The following is a 17,268-nucleotide window of genomic DNA, read 5'->3' on the forward strand; positions in this document are numbered from 1 at the left end:
GTTTTGATGGGGGTGTAGTTGAAAGTATAACTTTTTTTTGTTTGTTGTTGCACTAGCTGTTATAAAAGGTTTTGTCTTTTATTTTAGAATTTTTTGTTTCGTTTTGCGTATTTCAGTAGATTTAGTCAAAACATGAATCAAAACACATCAGTTTTAGGTTAGATTGAAGCAATTAATCGGTTTGGTTTCTGACAAACCTCATTACCTCCCACCTATAAGCTATTTTTTTTTTCAAATTCACTCACACTTGTTGAAACTGATTAAGGAATACGGAAAATGAGCTGAACTCTGAGGAAACCCTAAATTAGGTGACCTTTAAGGAAATACTGAGAATAAGATGAGTGTACATTAAAGACGATCTCTGAATTCCACCCTTATTATATGAAAAAAATTAACTATGTGACAGCCGTCAAAAATACCACCGTTTGCTTAGCATGTCTCTCAAAGTCCCTTCTTATAAATATTTAAAATGCTACTAATATGTTTTCCACCTTTACAGCTTGATGGATTTTGTTATTTGTCACATACGACAGTTTAAATTTGACAGTTATTACTGACAGCAGTCATAGTTTAAAACTGCATTTAAAGTGAATTAAACATTTAAAGTGCTTTTCACATTAGATTTGCTGGTTTTGTCATATTATACTACTATGAGGATCTTGAAAACGGTTAGGTTATATATTTACAGATTTGGTCCAATGAAAGTAAAATGGCCTTAACAAAATTAAATTTTTGTTCCGGTTTTTGAGATATTTTGAGGAAATTCAATTTTTTTAATTTACGTTTTCATTTTTTGTAACTTTAATATTGAATGACCCTGATGACACTTCTTTGCACCAACAGCTCTTTAAACCTGAAAACCTTTTTATTCCGACTTCAATGATGTATGAAAGTTTGCTTGTTTTTAATTTTAATATTTTACTTTTGGTATTGAAGAAAAACTGATTTTTCATTGAAATTTTAAGTAGAAATTAATAATAACCATCTAATTTTTAAAAAAATTAAAAAAAAATTATTTTTATATTATATTTGCTGTAATCATTCAAAATTAGACAAGTCGTACAAAAAAAATAATGCTGAAGTTCACTAATTCTATTATGCTTTAGGCGTACGACATGTACTCAAAAACCACAATGCAGCAATCCACTTCAAAATCATTTTTATAGCTATTTTTCTAGCGTTCAACAGTTTTAAATTTGATGGCGTTTCAAAGCCAGTAAATTCGGTAAAACTGACGGGTAGCCCAAAAAAGTTATAAGGGCTTGATGACTTTGAATAATGGAAAAAAATGTTTCAAACTAGTAACAATATGACCAGCAAATTTTAAAACCGGTCGATCTTTATCCAAGTATTATTATGATCAATTAAATAATTCATTGTTTTAAAGTCAGTGAAAAAAAATATACGTATAAATAAAAATTTGTTATTATTGAACTCCCCACATCCAAATTTTGCTTACTTAGTATAGTAGTAGTATGTAAAACAACAACAAAATAAGCCTACATTTTCAAAGTGTGACTTTCCATCTGGATAATGTATGGAATGTTCTGTTTGATGTTCATACAACGTACGTTCATAAGTTTATACTATACATTTTTTACTCTTTCTTAACTTGCTTCGAAAACCAGAAAAACTAATTCTATAACGTATTTATGGTAATAGCATCTTTTATTGCTCTCCTGGGTTTGTCCAATTACCATTCAAAGAAAATTCAACTTCGAAGATAATACTTTTAAGATTGGTGCTTCGCATAAAATAAAGCAGTCAATCTCCTTGCCTGTTCAATCATCCTGCGTTCGACAAACTTGTTTTTAACTGCGATCGACTTCCAATCCCATTATTTAACTTCCCAAAATTCAATATCATCTCATTTGAAAAAGATTTAGGGTCAGAATAGATGGGTCCCTCCTAAACTAAATAACTTTCGCTTGATAAATTGACAGGAGAGATTTTTTCGTCGAGATTTTTTTGATTTTCTATTGACGGACTCGGGCCTCCAACAACTTTTAACAGAGCAAACAAACTCACACACGTAAATCGATGCGCTTCGAAAACGAGCTTAAAATATATTGTCTTTATTTTCTGGCACAGAGTGTATACGTCTAAATCGTACAAACAGACTCCTTATATATTGATTTCGATTTAAGACCGGCAATATATTATTCTTATTTTTATCTGCCAAGCACAAAGGGGCCTTCGTTATTTAAAAAAGAGGGAATAAGCGTAATTTATGTGATTCCTTGCCATAGCGTTAAGACCGAATGCGAGTCGTTACCGCTTTTTGTTTGCCTAATCGACTTGACCAGATTGGCTGAACGTTGCTCTTTATTTCGTTAATTGGAGGAAATAAGGAAAACAGATGGCTGTTAAGAAATACGGCAATTTTATCCGAACATTTAGCTCGGGAAATTATGTAACCTGCTTATAAAGGATTTCAATTACATCACAGTGCGTTAATTGAGCCTTTAGAGGCAACGCTCCAAATCGTTTGCAGGTCTTGAAGCCTGCCAGGTGAAAGCAATAAGTAACTTTGTTGCCAAGTTCAACTTAAACAAGATTAAACTGTTTTATTGAATTTACCGGTTCTTGAAACCGAGTTTAGAAAGTTTCTTAATATGTACAACTGTACAACGGCATGCCACTACCGGCAATTTACACTTCTGAGGTCAAACAGTTAACTTTGTAAAGCTTTGTTACTTATTAAGCAACTACACATTTTTATCCAAGTTTAAGATTAAAAACTATAATGCACTAATTGTTAAACCAAGTGTTTGATGTTCTGATCCACGATTAACATAAACCATCATTCAGTGGGAATAACACTTGGGGGCTTTACACACCTTAACTTTAAGAAGTCAATAGTTTAACGTCATTACAATAATGATATTATTACTGATCGATTAGTAACAAGAGAAAAAATCAGTAATAATAATTACCTATGACAACGACCTTTCCAAATTAAAAAAAACCTTTTGTATTCAGTCCAAGAATCCAAACGTCAAATAAATAGTTTGTCAACTAATTTAAAAAAAAAATCATAACTTTGGTTTGTTTCTCAAATTTGGTACACAATATCTTCTTCTCTTCTTCTTCTTCTTTAGCCTATGTCCATCCACTCCTGAATATAGGCCTCTTCCAATGATTTCCATGTCCGTCTATCCAGGGCAGTTTGAAACCAGTTTCTTCCTGCTATCTTCTGGATGTCATCCCGCCATCGCTTCGGGGGTCTCCCGAAGCGAGATACCCCTAATGAACCACATAGAGTATAGGTATACAAATTTGTGTATAAGTATACAGTTTTGTTACTTAAATTTGGGACCAGTTTCGTTATTATTTACGTCTTCATTTATTATCAATTATTAAATTTTACAAATTTCCAAATAAGGAAAATGTCGATTTTTCAAAGCCATATTTTACTTACAATCAATAGAACTATGCCCTAACCAAAAATGAAATAACATCCAGAGAGTTCTATTTAAGCAAATACAACTTTACCACGCCACAATTTTCAGCTCCTCAGACCCTCCTGTATAATTTTAATTTTAAAATGTGCCTTACACAAATTTTCAAAATTTATAATGTTCGCAAATAAATTGCACTACTTGAGTTTATAAAAATTTCATTTCTTCTAAAAGCTCGTAATGTTGTATCTGTCTTGTCTAACATTAAGACTTTTTCCAGAATTATTATATTTTCTTACTGACCTTTAGCGGAACTCAAAAGTGACTCATGTGTAAGAAAAATATGAGATTTAAATAATTATGAAAATTTTTTTACTGTACTCTTTTCCTTGTAACTTCCACTGTAAGGATTAGAGCGAATTCCTACAGACTATTGTTGTTGAAATCTTGGAAACCGGAGAGAATTTGGAAACGACGTAAATAGGATATTAAAATTGAGATAAGGAGCACATTATTAGTTTGCAAAGATGAAACCATTTGCTTGTTTAGAGAAGGAATAACTAGAATCACAGCTGTTATAAAAGGCGTCTGCTTTTTCAGTTGAAGCTGCATAAGTTTTGGTGCAATTTTTTTCATGAATCGTACTTTGTTTAAAATACCCACCCACGTACTTTGTTATTAATAAACTAATATGACTGAAAATATGAGAATGACACTCGAATAGTATCGAAATTCAGAAAGCTTTTGTAGTAACATTTTTAATAATTTACCGTATTCAACAGTTTCAATTAACTTTAATAATGTAACGACAGACAAATTAGGACGCCTTATTCTCGTTCTAGACAAATTATATAAAACATATTCAGCACTGACAAGGGTATCAATAAAGCTTATAGTCAAAGTTATCCCAATAAATCCATCAATCAGGCATTAACGAATGAGGCCATTAAAGCGATACACAATAAAATACCGGCTTCCCCGGTCCATACCCACTAACGGATGTTTCGGATAGTTTCCCATATTATTATCTCCACACCCAAAATGACAAATATACTTGCCCAAACACAGTTACCCAGAGTTGTCTCTCTCTCACTCTAAGGAAACCGGTCCACATTCCTTAGGGTGATTAATGGAGGGTCCCAGATTTTGGCAAAAACCTGTCAACAGCTGTAATCTGCCTCCGTAAAAGGCAAGAAATGGTCGGAGAAACGGTAATTTATACGTTTCTGACGGACGTCGGAATTATTACCTGGATATTTTTTGTCACCTTTTCTATCCAGAAACGATTTTTTTTTATTATGCGACAGGAGAATATCGTAAGCATTTTTCTCAAAAAATTGTTATAATAAAAATGGAATATAAAGATGAAAAGTTTGTCTTTCCATTATGCGTGCAAAAGACTGAGAGGATGGTTCCAGATATTTACTGTTAGTGTAAAATGTCAACATATCATCAGTTCAATCAGATAATGTCTGATATAGTTGGCTAGCAACAATGCAACAGGCAATAACATGGTTTTGAATGTGACGTTTGCTTCTTTATTTCTCACATTCAAAACGATGTCTATTATATTGTTGCTGTTTTTGTGTCATTTTACCCATACTCGTTTTAAAGATAAATCAAATCAAGACACACGCCTGAGATATACTGATATTTTCTGAATTTCAAGTGTAATCGCTTTACCGCACTGCTGTAGATAAAGTACTCTAGGTACAGTGTGACCAACTAAAAATGCAAGGTACTGTATCTAGGAAACAAAAAATGATACATGTATGAAACAAACATTTTATTAAGTAATATGACCAGGAATACCTTACATGTAATAGTATATAACTAGTGTAAGAAACATTTTACTCACGATATGGAAAAAGTTACGCACGAAGCCGCGTAGCGGCGACTGTGTAATTCCATGAGTGCGTAAAATGCCTTAGAGCACGCGTGACGTAATATACAATTACATGTAAGATATGCCTGGTCATATTACTTAATAACATTTTTGGAGGGAAAACTTTCAGTAATATTACTTGATGTGTTTGCTATTGCAGATAATATTCTAGACGAAGTGGTAGTTACTTAAAACTGTATAAACAATGCATTACGCGATGATCTCCATCTAATATACTCTGATAAAGGAAGAAATGTAAACAAAATCAATTTTTACTACCAATAGAGCGATAGTTTGGGGCCGATCTTAAAACTGTGCGCTTTTTTTACAGTTGTGCGTTTTTTACAACTGTGCGTAAAGAGGTTCATTACGTAACGGAAAACTATGCGTAAATAGCTATTTACACTGAGGTCGTAGGTAAAATAGTTTTGCGATTGCCTCCATTGCATGAAATCAGTGGCTATTTTTTGATTCTGTTGGTTAATTTAGACAGTTCTCCTTCTAGTCAGTTTCTCTATAAATGTTGTCGTTTTCCAGCAATTGACTATTAAACATTGCAACTTTCAATGTATGGAATGCTATAACGATAGAGCAAAACGGTTTACATGTTCCTATCTTACATTTTGAGATCTTGGTTATAATGGTAAATATGACATTCAATGTTAGTTTACTCTCTGATGGTGTGCCAGTATTTGTGGAAATGGCAGCACATTGTAGGAAGTGATTGGTGAAAAAAATATTTTTACACACTATCAGAAAGTAAACTGACATTGAACGTGAATTTTGACATATCCGACAGGGCTATTATTTCATCAATAATGACACCTATCAAGGTCAATTATCTAAAAAATAATGCCTTAGGGCGTTATTTTTCATAATGCCCTCTGACCATTTTTTAATTTTTTAAATAAATATCTACAGAATGAAAGTTGGACAATAAACATTGAAGACACCACAGCCATTATAAGAAATAATGCCCTTGGTATCTTAATTACTAGTATTTTCAACCAGGTATGTAATAACGTTATTTTTTATGTGTGTTACCAGGTGGAAAGATGAAAATTACCTGCTTTTAATTTCCACCCGGGAGAATGTCAATATGCGTTTTGTCATATCTGGGCTTACTTTTTATAGTTAAGAGACTGTGCCGCCACCTCTGCAACACCTCGCACCTCAGGTGATAATGATGACATCTGCGTCTTCAGAAATCTCCATGTTAAAAGCACTTTAAGAAACGTTTCAGCACAAAATATTAAAGACAGAATAGCACAGTAATGACGTTGTAAAGATTGTAAACAAATCACCAGTCGATTATTGTGGTTGAAGTCATAACTACTCCTACCTATACTATCTTATTGTTAGAGACTATTAGCAATCAATATTTCAACTGAATGATTTATTAAAAGTTAAACCACGGTGGATATTTTAATTTCTGTCTCGAGATAAAGTTCACCTCAACTTCGTCTCGGCGAACTGCCTAATTTCTCGACAGAAATCAAACACTTTCCACCTGAGTATGTAATATACTGTTACGATTTTCCCGTGGGTTCACACAAAGTCAGTTTAACTCAACAATTAATAAATTTATTACACTTCAAAACACTCTGTACAATAATTAACACAGCTACTAAAAACACTACTACAATTCCACAATTACTCCGCTATTTAAACTTTACCGCGTTCCCAAATTCACTACTACACTACTCTACTTTTCTACGCCGACGTCGACGCCGCTTCTTTTATATTCACAAACCACGTTCTAGAATGACCGCGAAACGCTTCGCGATTTGCGTCGAATATTAACGATTGTTCCAGGTGCGGCGCTTCCTAACTGTGGCCTACTTTAATACGCGCCCGGGCAGATATTACGGCGCATCGGTTTCATCCCGAAGCGAGCGCTCGTTAAGAAGTATCGAGCATAGTAGGCCCAGACCGTAACAATACTATTAATAAACCTTGCATATTTAATGCTTGTCCTATTTAATAAAAAATTTTCCCACTCAAAGATCATAATATTCAGCAATAAATTAATTTCGCTAGAAAAGAAAGAAAATCACCCGAAAGCGGCGACACGGGCGTTTGGAAATCTAAAGTCTCGTTAATGGAAGGAAAGTTAAAATACCCGGAGAAACTTTAATTAGTAGCAACTTTGGCAAGAAGCCTGTCCGGACCAGTTTAGCCTCGGGCTAAATAACTGCAAAATCTATTAAGCATTTTAATTAACTCATCCAGAAAACCAGCCATTTCAATGTTTTTCTTTGTCTTCGCCGTTTCTATAATTTCGAAACTGGCAAAAGGCCTTCTCGATCGCGGATACTTAATGGCGAAAACTTTCGAGACGTCGAACGTCGCCTTTTGTGCAACTTTCAAAGAGCCCTTTTAAAAATTTATATTCGATGTTGAATCTAGCTGTTACGGCCAATCAGTTATACTCTGTTTGCTTTGTGTAATGCTCGTCATAAGGTTAAATATTTCGAGAGCGTGTGGATTTAACATTTTTATTCAGCCACTTTGATGTTGTTTATTGGTTTATTTATAACGGATGACGATTTAGGTGTGCAAACAAATTGTAGCATATTTCGGATAGCTTTAGCTTTAACAAGAGTGCATAATCCATGTAATTTCTTTGTGTTTGATGTATTCGGTTAGAATGGAGGCTGGACATACCTTGTTGTGATGTCAAATTTTTGTTCCACTCTTTGTAAAACACTGTAGAAATGTGATTTTTGTTGGATTTTACGAAAATGATCGTTTGGACAACATTAGAGAGATGTGATTTTGTTCGTTTTCAGAGAATGGTAGATTTGACCACACTGCAAAAATTTTGTACTACATTAGAAAAATTGTTAGTTTGGCAAAAACTGTTGAAATGTTACTATACGATATTTAATTCAATTTCTTTATAACTCGCAAACAATTAGAATTAGATACATGATACGGTTCTACGAAAATATATTTTCAGGATCAAAAAGTATCAAAATATACGGAATGTGTCATCGTACTGATGACATAGTGCTCAAACTGTTGTATTTAAACATGTTTGCTCAATATAAAAATAAGGAAGAAGACAAAAATTTACTGGTGTTTTTATCTCTAATTTGGTTGTGCGGCAAACGTTCCCTTCATCCACTTCCGTCAAGCTTCCACTTAATTGAATGGCAGAGAAAGAGCCTAATTCTTCTTTTCAAGATATAAAAGTTGGAGACATAAATTGACGCGAATTTAAGAAGGTCCCCAACATTAGGAGCCCGTTTTCTTGCAAACTTTTATCCATCATTAAACCCTTTATATTAAATGGACGTCAAACTTTAGTTTCGGCTTCAGTTCCGGGATATATACTGGCATATTATGATGGATAACTTTCGGTCAAATTTCTCAGGGAGAATTTACGTTCCTCGGGGAGATCACGACTATGGAGCTTTAGAGAAAAATAGTTTAGTTTCCCAGTGGCTTACTTACACTTAAGCGTATTTATAAAAATAACGAAAACGACCCTGAACTAGTTTTAGTTTACATTAAGTTCGTGGTAGAGACAATAAGACCCTGACAAGTGGGAGCTAATATGCCACGCTAGCGTCGCCCAATCTAAATTATGGACCAATTTCCAGCTGAACTGGACGGATTCCGAAACGTCTGCTAAAGCTATTATTCTAGGACTTGTTAGTTTAATTCACAGTGTGAGTTACATAAATGACACTAATGAGAGGAAACTTAAAAGTTATTAAGCAGTGTGAAGTTATTCAATTTTGTTACTCTTTCAAATAAAAATTCTGTTACTCTAGAAATGTTTCTACCGAAAAATGCCAGTCATTATATCATCTAAAACAAAATAAGGAGATAACAATTAGGGTTACAAATTAAGTCATCGACTCAACTAGCCTTCAAGATACAGTTTCACGTCTAGTGGTTAATTACTGTGGTTGACTGGAACAATCCATTAATCACATCTTTCAGGACAAGGAGGCTTAACAATTTTAATAACATGAAATATTACTACTTAATTGTGTTGGCGAATTTACAAATCATTAAGTAACTAGGCTGTGCTGTGTACTTTTTAATAGCTAATTTTCTGTTATAGACTCTTATATCAAAATTGTCACAATATAATTTATACAGTGTTTTTGAGTAGAAGAATTTCGAAAATCGTCAGAGATTTAGGTTCATCAGTAATTTTTCAGTGTAATTATTGTTGCAAAAGCCCCGTGACCACCTGAGGATTTCCAGAAATGTAGGGAAAAGTTAAGGGTGTCTATATTAGATTTTCCGAAATTTAGGAATAATGTGCGCAATTTGGCAGCATCGCGTTTGTGGTGGGGGATGTCCAAAACTGACCCCCCCCCCCAAATCCTAAAACGAAGATTCAACCCTCGAAGCCTTCAAATAAGGGGGTAACCCATAAAACTCCATGGAGAATGAGGATTCTGGGAACTGCCCCGGTATTATCGAAGATGTATCGGCTTAGAATATTTAGAAGCAGTATCGTTTGCTGGACGTAGATTATAATTCTAGAAGCTTCCAGAATGCAGGTTTTGCACATATACCGGGTGAGTCGCTTTATACTAACAGGACTGGATTCGATAGAGCAGCTCATTTTAAGATTTTTTTAGAACTCGTTTTGTTTTAAGAATACAGGGCGTCAAAGGTTGAAAATGATTGAAAATTCTACAGGGGGGGATTTTTTTATGGTCAGGCTTCAGTTGACCGCTTAGAAATTTTTTTTGACGCTCTGTTGACTGCTTATTTGTGAACAATCAATTTTCTCAAGTAATTTGTATTGATTTTTGCCCCTGGCATTTTTACTGTAACAGGATTTTTTAGAAATTTTGTTTTTTTCAAAGAACATAACATTTATCTCACTCACCCTGTAGAGAACATTATTTTATATCAGCAACAGTCTGGGATTCGACCGGAAAACTTATTTCAAGTTTGTCATATAAAAATATGTTGTCAAACGCTGTCATTTCGTGGTACACCGGGTGTCAAAGTTTTGACAAAAATACTGAAAAAAATCAAAACTTTGACACCCTGTATCACAAAATGACAATCTTTCACAACATATTTTTGTACAGTCAAAATTGCTCCTACTTTGCATAGAAAGTTGTATTGTAAATGCTGTGGGGAGACACCCCGTATATTTTAGAATTATTAAATTCTGCCTGTCAAGATCTACATTATGACCTGCTATGTGTTTTATTAAAAGTAACTGGTTTTTGAGATATTTACAGTCAAAATTGCATAGAGAGTTGTATTGTAAATGCTGTCATTATCATTAAAGCCACAAATCTCCATTATTTTAAATGAAACATCCCGTATATTTTACGATTATTATATTCTGCCTGTCAAGACCTACTAAATGACCTGCTATGTGTTTTATTAAAAGTAACTGGTTTTTGAGATATTTACAGTCAAAATTGCGTAGAGAGTTGTGTTGTAAATGCTGTCATTATCATTAAAGTCACAAATCTCCATTATTTTAAATGAAACACCCCGTATATTTTACGATTATTATATTCTGCCTGTCAAGACCTACTAAATGACCTGCTGTTTTATTAAAAGTGGACGGTTTCTGAGATAGTTACAGTCAAAATTTCTCCTACTTTGCTTAGAAAGTTGTACTGAAAATGCTGTCATTATCTTCAAACCCTCAAATCTCCGTTTATGAGTGCAATAACTCTTCTAGAAAACACTTGCACTTACGATAAAAATACAAGGGACAAGGGAGGAATGAAACTTCCTACCGAGGTTTGTATACTATTTTATTTACAACCATCATATTTCTATCAAAATTTACAAATCATTGATTCATTCTGAACATATCTAGAATATTACATTTAACAAAAAACTACCAAGCAGTCATTTTTCTATATGCTTTTCTTCTGCTTTTCTGTTATGCTGTCCCAACGTGCCATGTCTTCTGAAGCTGTTGCAAGTAGTTCACAAACCTCAGTCATTCAGCAGCAAATTAATTTGTCGACCAAAGAGACAACTGTTGGAGACGCCAGTGCTGGTACTGGCCTCAATATTTCTATAAACACTTATAATAATTCAAATGTAACCATTAATTTCAATAAGTAGTTTGTTTTAGTTTAGATCATGTTAATTTTAGTATTGTAATGTATTATAGGCATTATAACCGTTAGAATGCATTCAATTCGAGTTGTAATCCAGGACATTTTTCTCAATTTATTATTTGCGAACTGAATATCGATCCGACTTTATCTGACATTTAAAAAATTTGATTCAATCATCTTTTTTTTTTTTTAAATATTAACAATCACAATTTTAGAGGGCGGGAAATGAGGGCGGGAAGTAGAGGTGCGCAATATGATACTTCCTAACCTTCAATGACGTTAGTAATGACAGCATTACATATATGGTTGTAAATAAATGTTTTTAAACAAAAGGAGTTCTACTGGAGACTGACTATGAAACAAGTACCATCCGGTACAATTTTCGATCATTTTAGGCTATCGAAATCTGCAGCTCATTAGATATAACCTATGGTCAACATTTTGTTAGATTATTATTGTAACTGGTAGAAGTTGAAATAAGAGCTGAGTTGAAAATACTAAGAAAAATTCAAAACTTTGACACCCTGTATCTCAAAAAGGAAGCCATTACCCTCATACCTTTATAGAATATTTTTACCTTAAAATAAGCTGTTCTATCGAATGCCAGAGTCCTTTTAGTACAAACTGTACAAACCCTGCATAAACCAGACCGATTCAGACGGACGGTAGTGTAGAAATAGTTGCAAACAGAAGCAAAGAACAAATTAGTCAAAGTGACTTTAGTGGTTTTTAATTCAGTTTCAGTGTTGACTGGCTGTTAAGTTTATTACAAGTCTCACTTATCAAAAAAACACGTCAAAAGTGTAACATTATTATCAGTTCTTATAATATTGCTGACAATTAATATAGAAATAAAGCAAAATAACTTCAAACCTTGCTATGATGACGAGGAAAAGTTATATTAACCGGAAATACTCCGGATTTGAAACAAATCTAGATTAACCCTTCTAATTTCTAATAATTTACAAAGTGTGAATATCAATGAAGACATTGATCGAAACTTATTTCCAACACATAATAAAAAGTAAATTCACGACCAATCAACATTATTAAAGAGGTCGGTTTTTTATCCAGTATTTATAAAACTAACAATGAATATAAAAACTAGCAACAACGTGATTTTTAGTCTGATAACAAACATAACGAATTCCCACGATTTGGTATCGCTCTAAACCTCAATAAGCAAATTTAACTTGATTTGTGTGACTTGGCTAATCTTTACTTCTGTCAAACGATTTCCTGCACAATACTCCAATCTTTTCATGTATCGCAAACAAAATCACTACTTGAAAGTCAACCCGGCACATTTCCGTGACCAAAGTCACTAAACTCCACTACTGGCCTTATATTTGTTACAGTCTTATCAAGCTTTTGGCGTCGAAATTCACCCCTGCAATCCAGATCTCCTGCTGCGCTAATTTGGTTCAGACTAGTAAAAATAGAAAACTATTACGCATATAGTGTCAGGTAGGGAAATATTTATGAGCTAGTCTGGGCTTTGTGTTCGGGAGGAAACTTAAGGAAATGAAGAAAAGGCATGTCACCGCCATGCTCGTTCATTAAAATTCTTTCACAACAACGGTGTGTATGTCACACGCTGTTATATTGCATTTTAGATATGGCGAATTTTAAGCTAGACTATTTGTAGGGTAAACTGGATCAGATAAAGGAAGAAAATGAATCATTCCTTCAGGAAATAGATATCTCAGAGAATAGGTTGCTTAGTCAAACAAATGACGCGAGGAAACTATAATAATTCAAAACAGACTCGGGCCTCTAGATTAATGTGTTTTGGTCGGAGTTTTTGCTATGGGCGGCCATTTTGGCAAAAAAACTTTCCGAATGAAATTTATAAGATCTAATTAGTCTCGAGGTCGTTTTTGTTAGCCTCGTACACAACCGCTTCTGCGGTAATAAAATTAAAGTAATTGCCCACCATATTTCACTCAGTGAATATAGGGCATCTTTGTTTCTTGGCGAAACTTAATTATAACTAAATCCTCACTATGCGTATCATATCAATTAATGTTGAGAAAACGATATTTTCTAGTGTCTAATCATAAATCCACAGCTCAGAGCTGCGAAATATTTGCTTTGAATTTAAAAGGAAAACAAAGGGTTGCACATGCCCCTCGATCCACATCTGCCTCTGTTTATAATCAATGTGATATTATCTCGCAATAATTAATTTGCCTCTGTGCTGGTGGAAACATCAAAGTTTCCTTCATAATGCCGCTACAAATTTTAATTTTTGCGAGATTCTTTCCGGCGTATCCATCCAGACACTCCGCTATAATTTCATTAACTTAATCCGGTTACGAAATTAACATATTTCCTCTTTTTAATTCTTTTTTTCTTCAAGATTACGCCCGAGCAGGTAAAAGTTGATCTAATTATGATTTGAGTGTGATACTTTTGAAAATATTTCAAAAATAATATTTTTTAATTAAAATATAGTAGCAGGAATAATTTATTATTTAATGTTTTTGTTTACGATCTTTATAAATAATTTTTTAAAATCAAATTTCTTTTTTTGTCTTCAGTTATAATTAGTGCAACAAAAATAAAGTATAACAACATTATATGAACTGGTAAGATTTAGTAAAAAACGATATATTCATTAGTAGTTTACTGACGTTTTATAGAGAAGTTTGTCCTAAAATACATGTAAGTTTCTGAGATTTTTTAAAGCGATAATCATTTTATATACAATTTTACCACTGGTGAAAAAATATTCTAGAAATTGTACAAGTTAAAATGTAAATTATAGTTGAAATTGAATACTAAAAATACTTTCATAAGGCAATTAATACAAATTGATGGCCACCAAGCTCTCCAGATTTGTATCCGGTCTAGCATAAGTTTGACCAATTGTTAATGGCAACAGTTTTTGTAAATAACCTAAACTAAACGTAAGTGTTTATCTTCATTGTTTTATCATCTTCTGAATATGCTGACATTTTTAGAAAAACGCTAATCAAATACGCAAAAATTAAATCGTTGTGTTACTTTTCAAAGAAAAATTGCACAAACACTATAAGTTTATCAAAATAATTTATTAAATTGTTTACAACAACATTGTAACAAAACTTATAATTTTAACTGTCACTTTGGTTTTCACATTGATGACAAATAACTTTTTCTGCTGTGTTGACAGATATTGCATTTATGTGTGTTTGTGGGGTAATTTTTAATACCCTAGGCCATACATACCTAATAAAAAGAAACTTCATTGTTTTATAGTTTGTTGTGCCTATCATTTTATTAGAAAACGTATAAGGATAGCACTTTCTAGTGGATTTGGACATTTAGTACCGGAAAAAGGAAATTTTGCAACATTTGAGAAACAATGGTACGTCGAAGTACAAAATTACCCCAGTTACCTTTACGGAGATTAAGTTAATGTATACAGTGATTTATAAGAAGTGATTTATAAAATGTTTACCAAGAATCTAAGAAAGCTTATTAGAGTGTTTTTTAAACACATGAATACGACCATGTGTTTCAAGAAAATAAGTTTGGAAGTTTCCAATTTCATAAAAAATTCATATTTTATGTATAAATGAACTATTTTGCCCGCAAATAAAATTTTAAAATCCCGACACGTGCTGCATTTTTTTCATAAACAAACCTTATTTTACCGAAAATGTACCATCCGAAATGAAGAATGCCAGTAAGTGTAATTTAGCACTGAAATCTGCCGTGTAACCAGTAAATTGACCAAAAATCGAGAGATGTACTGTATTTTTTCTATAAACAAACCTTACATTACTAAAACTGTGATCATTATCATCAAAAATGAAAGAATTTCAGTCAATATTTTCGAAATCTGGGTGATACGGCACTGAAATTTGCTGTGTAACCAGTAAATTGACCTTAAAATCCAGAGACGTATTTTTTTCCTTAAACAAACCTCATCATTACCACCAAGAATGGAAGAATATAAGTTAAAATACAATGAAATACAATATCAGCCAATTGAAATTGAAATTTGCTGTGTAGCCAGTAAATTGACCTTAAATTACAAGGACGTGCTGCAATTTTTTCAGAAACAACCTTTACTTCACTCGAACTGTGATAAATACCATCACAAAGAAAGGATTGTTAGTTAATGAAACACAATTTCAATCAGTATTTTTAAAAATTTGGGGGTTAGGGCACTGAAATTTGCTTTGTAGCCAGTAAATTGGTTATAAAATCCAGAGATGTAAACCATTTTTCCATAAAAGACTCTTACTTTACTCAAATCGTGACCAATCCTTATGAAAATGAAGGAAAGTTAGAAATGTAATGAAAGGCCATTTTGGTCAGTATTTTCAAAATTTGAGGGTTACGGCACTGAAGTTTGCTGTGTAACCAGTAAATTGACCTTAAAATCCATAGACGTACTGTATTTTTTCCTTAAACAAACCTTACTTCACTGAAACTGTGATCATTACCATCAAAAATGGAAGAATGTCAGTTAAAATACAATGAAACACAATTTTAGTCAATATTTTCGAAATCTGGGTATAACGGACTTGAAATTTGCTGTGTAGCCAGTAATTTGACCGTAAATTACAGGGGCGTGTTGCACTTTTTTCAGAAACAACCTTTACTTCACTCGAACTGTGATAATTACCATCACAAAGAAAGGATTGTTAGTTAATGAAACACAATTTCAATCAGTATTTTTAAAAATTTGGGGGTTAGGGCACTGAAATTTGCTTTGTAGCCAGTAAATTGGTTATAAAATCCAGAGATGTAAACCATTTTTCCATAAAAGACTCTTACTTTACTCAAATCGTGACCAATCCTTATGAAAATGAAGGAAAGTTAGAAATGTAATGAAAGGCCATTTTGGTCAGTATTTTCAAAATTTGAGGGTTACGGCCCTGAAGTTTGCTATGTAACCAGTAAATTGGCCTTAAAATTTAGAGACGTACTGTATTTTTTCCATAAACAAACCGTACTTTACTATATGTTGCACTTTTTTCGTAAACAACTTTTACTCCTTTTGAAAATATAGATATGTCAGAAATGTAATGAAACGCCATTTAAGTCAGTATTTTGGAAATTTGGGGGATACTACCGACATGGCTACTCTATACAAAATGAGAGCTGAATAAGTTTTTCGGTATTTTGTTTCAAAATCTCGAAAACTATAAAAGATATCAAAAAAGTAATAATCAAGTTCTAATAGAAAAGGACGGCATTTGAACGGTCAAAATCGATTTATGGAAACCAATATTAGTAACTTTTGTTACAATCTAAATATTCTAATTCTCTACTACTGTATAACAAAACTGAAGTTTGTGCCTCATGCAATTTAGAAAGTAATAAAACACCCTATTCCTCTTAATGTAGCCTTTAGGTTTAAGAAAAATCCCACACTCAATAAAAGTACATACCAAACATTTAATAGAGTGAACCAGTAATCACTTGCAGTTAACGAATCTCCTACGCTCATTTCAGCGTTGAAGTTGTAGTAGTTTTACAAGGAAAGGTAAAAGCTTTCAAGTTCTCGAAACGAAAGCAATCCTTTCGAAAAGCGGTGGTAATTTAAAAAAACGACCCTGACAGAGACAACGTCGTTGCCACAAAAATTCCAGCCCTTTGAGGAATAAACCGACTTTAATAATACGCGAGCAGTGTATAATACAAAGCAGTTTTCAACACAAAAAAAAAGTCGAAGAGCAGAAGAAAAGCCTCGAATAAATCTAAGGCTTCGCGCCATAACTTAAGTTGTTCGTTTTGTATGAAGAAATATTTTACTGGGGAGCCCCAGGAAATGTCTGTACATGAAATACGGTATATTTGGGTAATTTAATTCTATCGGCTTTTTTTCATCAATGATATACGACCTCAAGTTCCGAAAATGTGTATTTTAGCTTCACGAAGATCTTTGAAAACAAGTTTTTCGATAATTAGT

This window comes from Ips typographus, linkage group LG1 (genome assembly GCF_016097725.1).
Source record: "Ips typographus isolate SLU linkage group LG1, UJ_Ityp_2.0, whole genome shotgun sequence".
In the NCBI taxonomy this organism is placed as follows: Eukaryota; Metazoa; Arthropoda; class Insecta; order Coleoptera; family Curculionidae; genus Ips; species Ips typographus.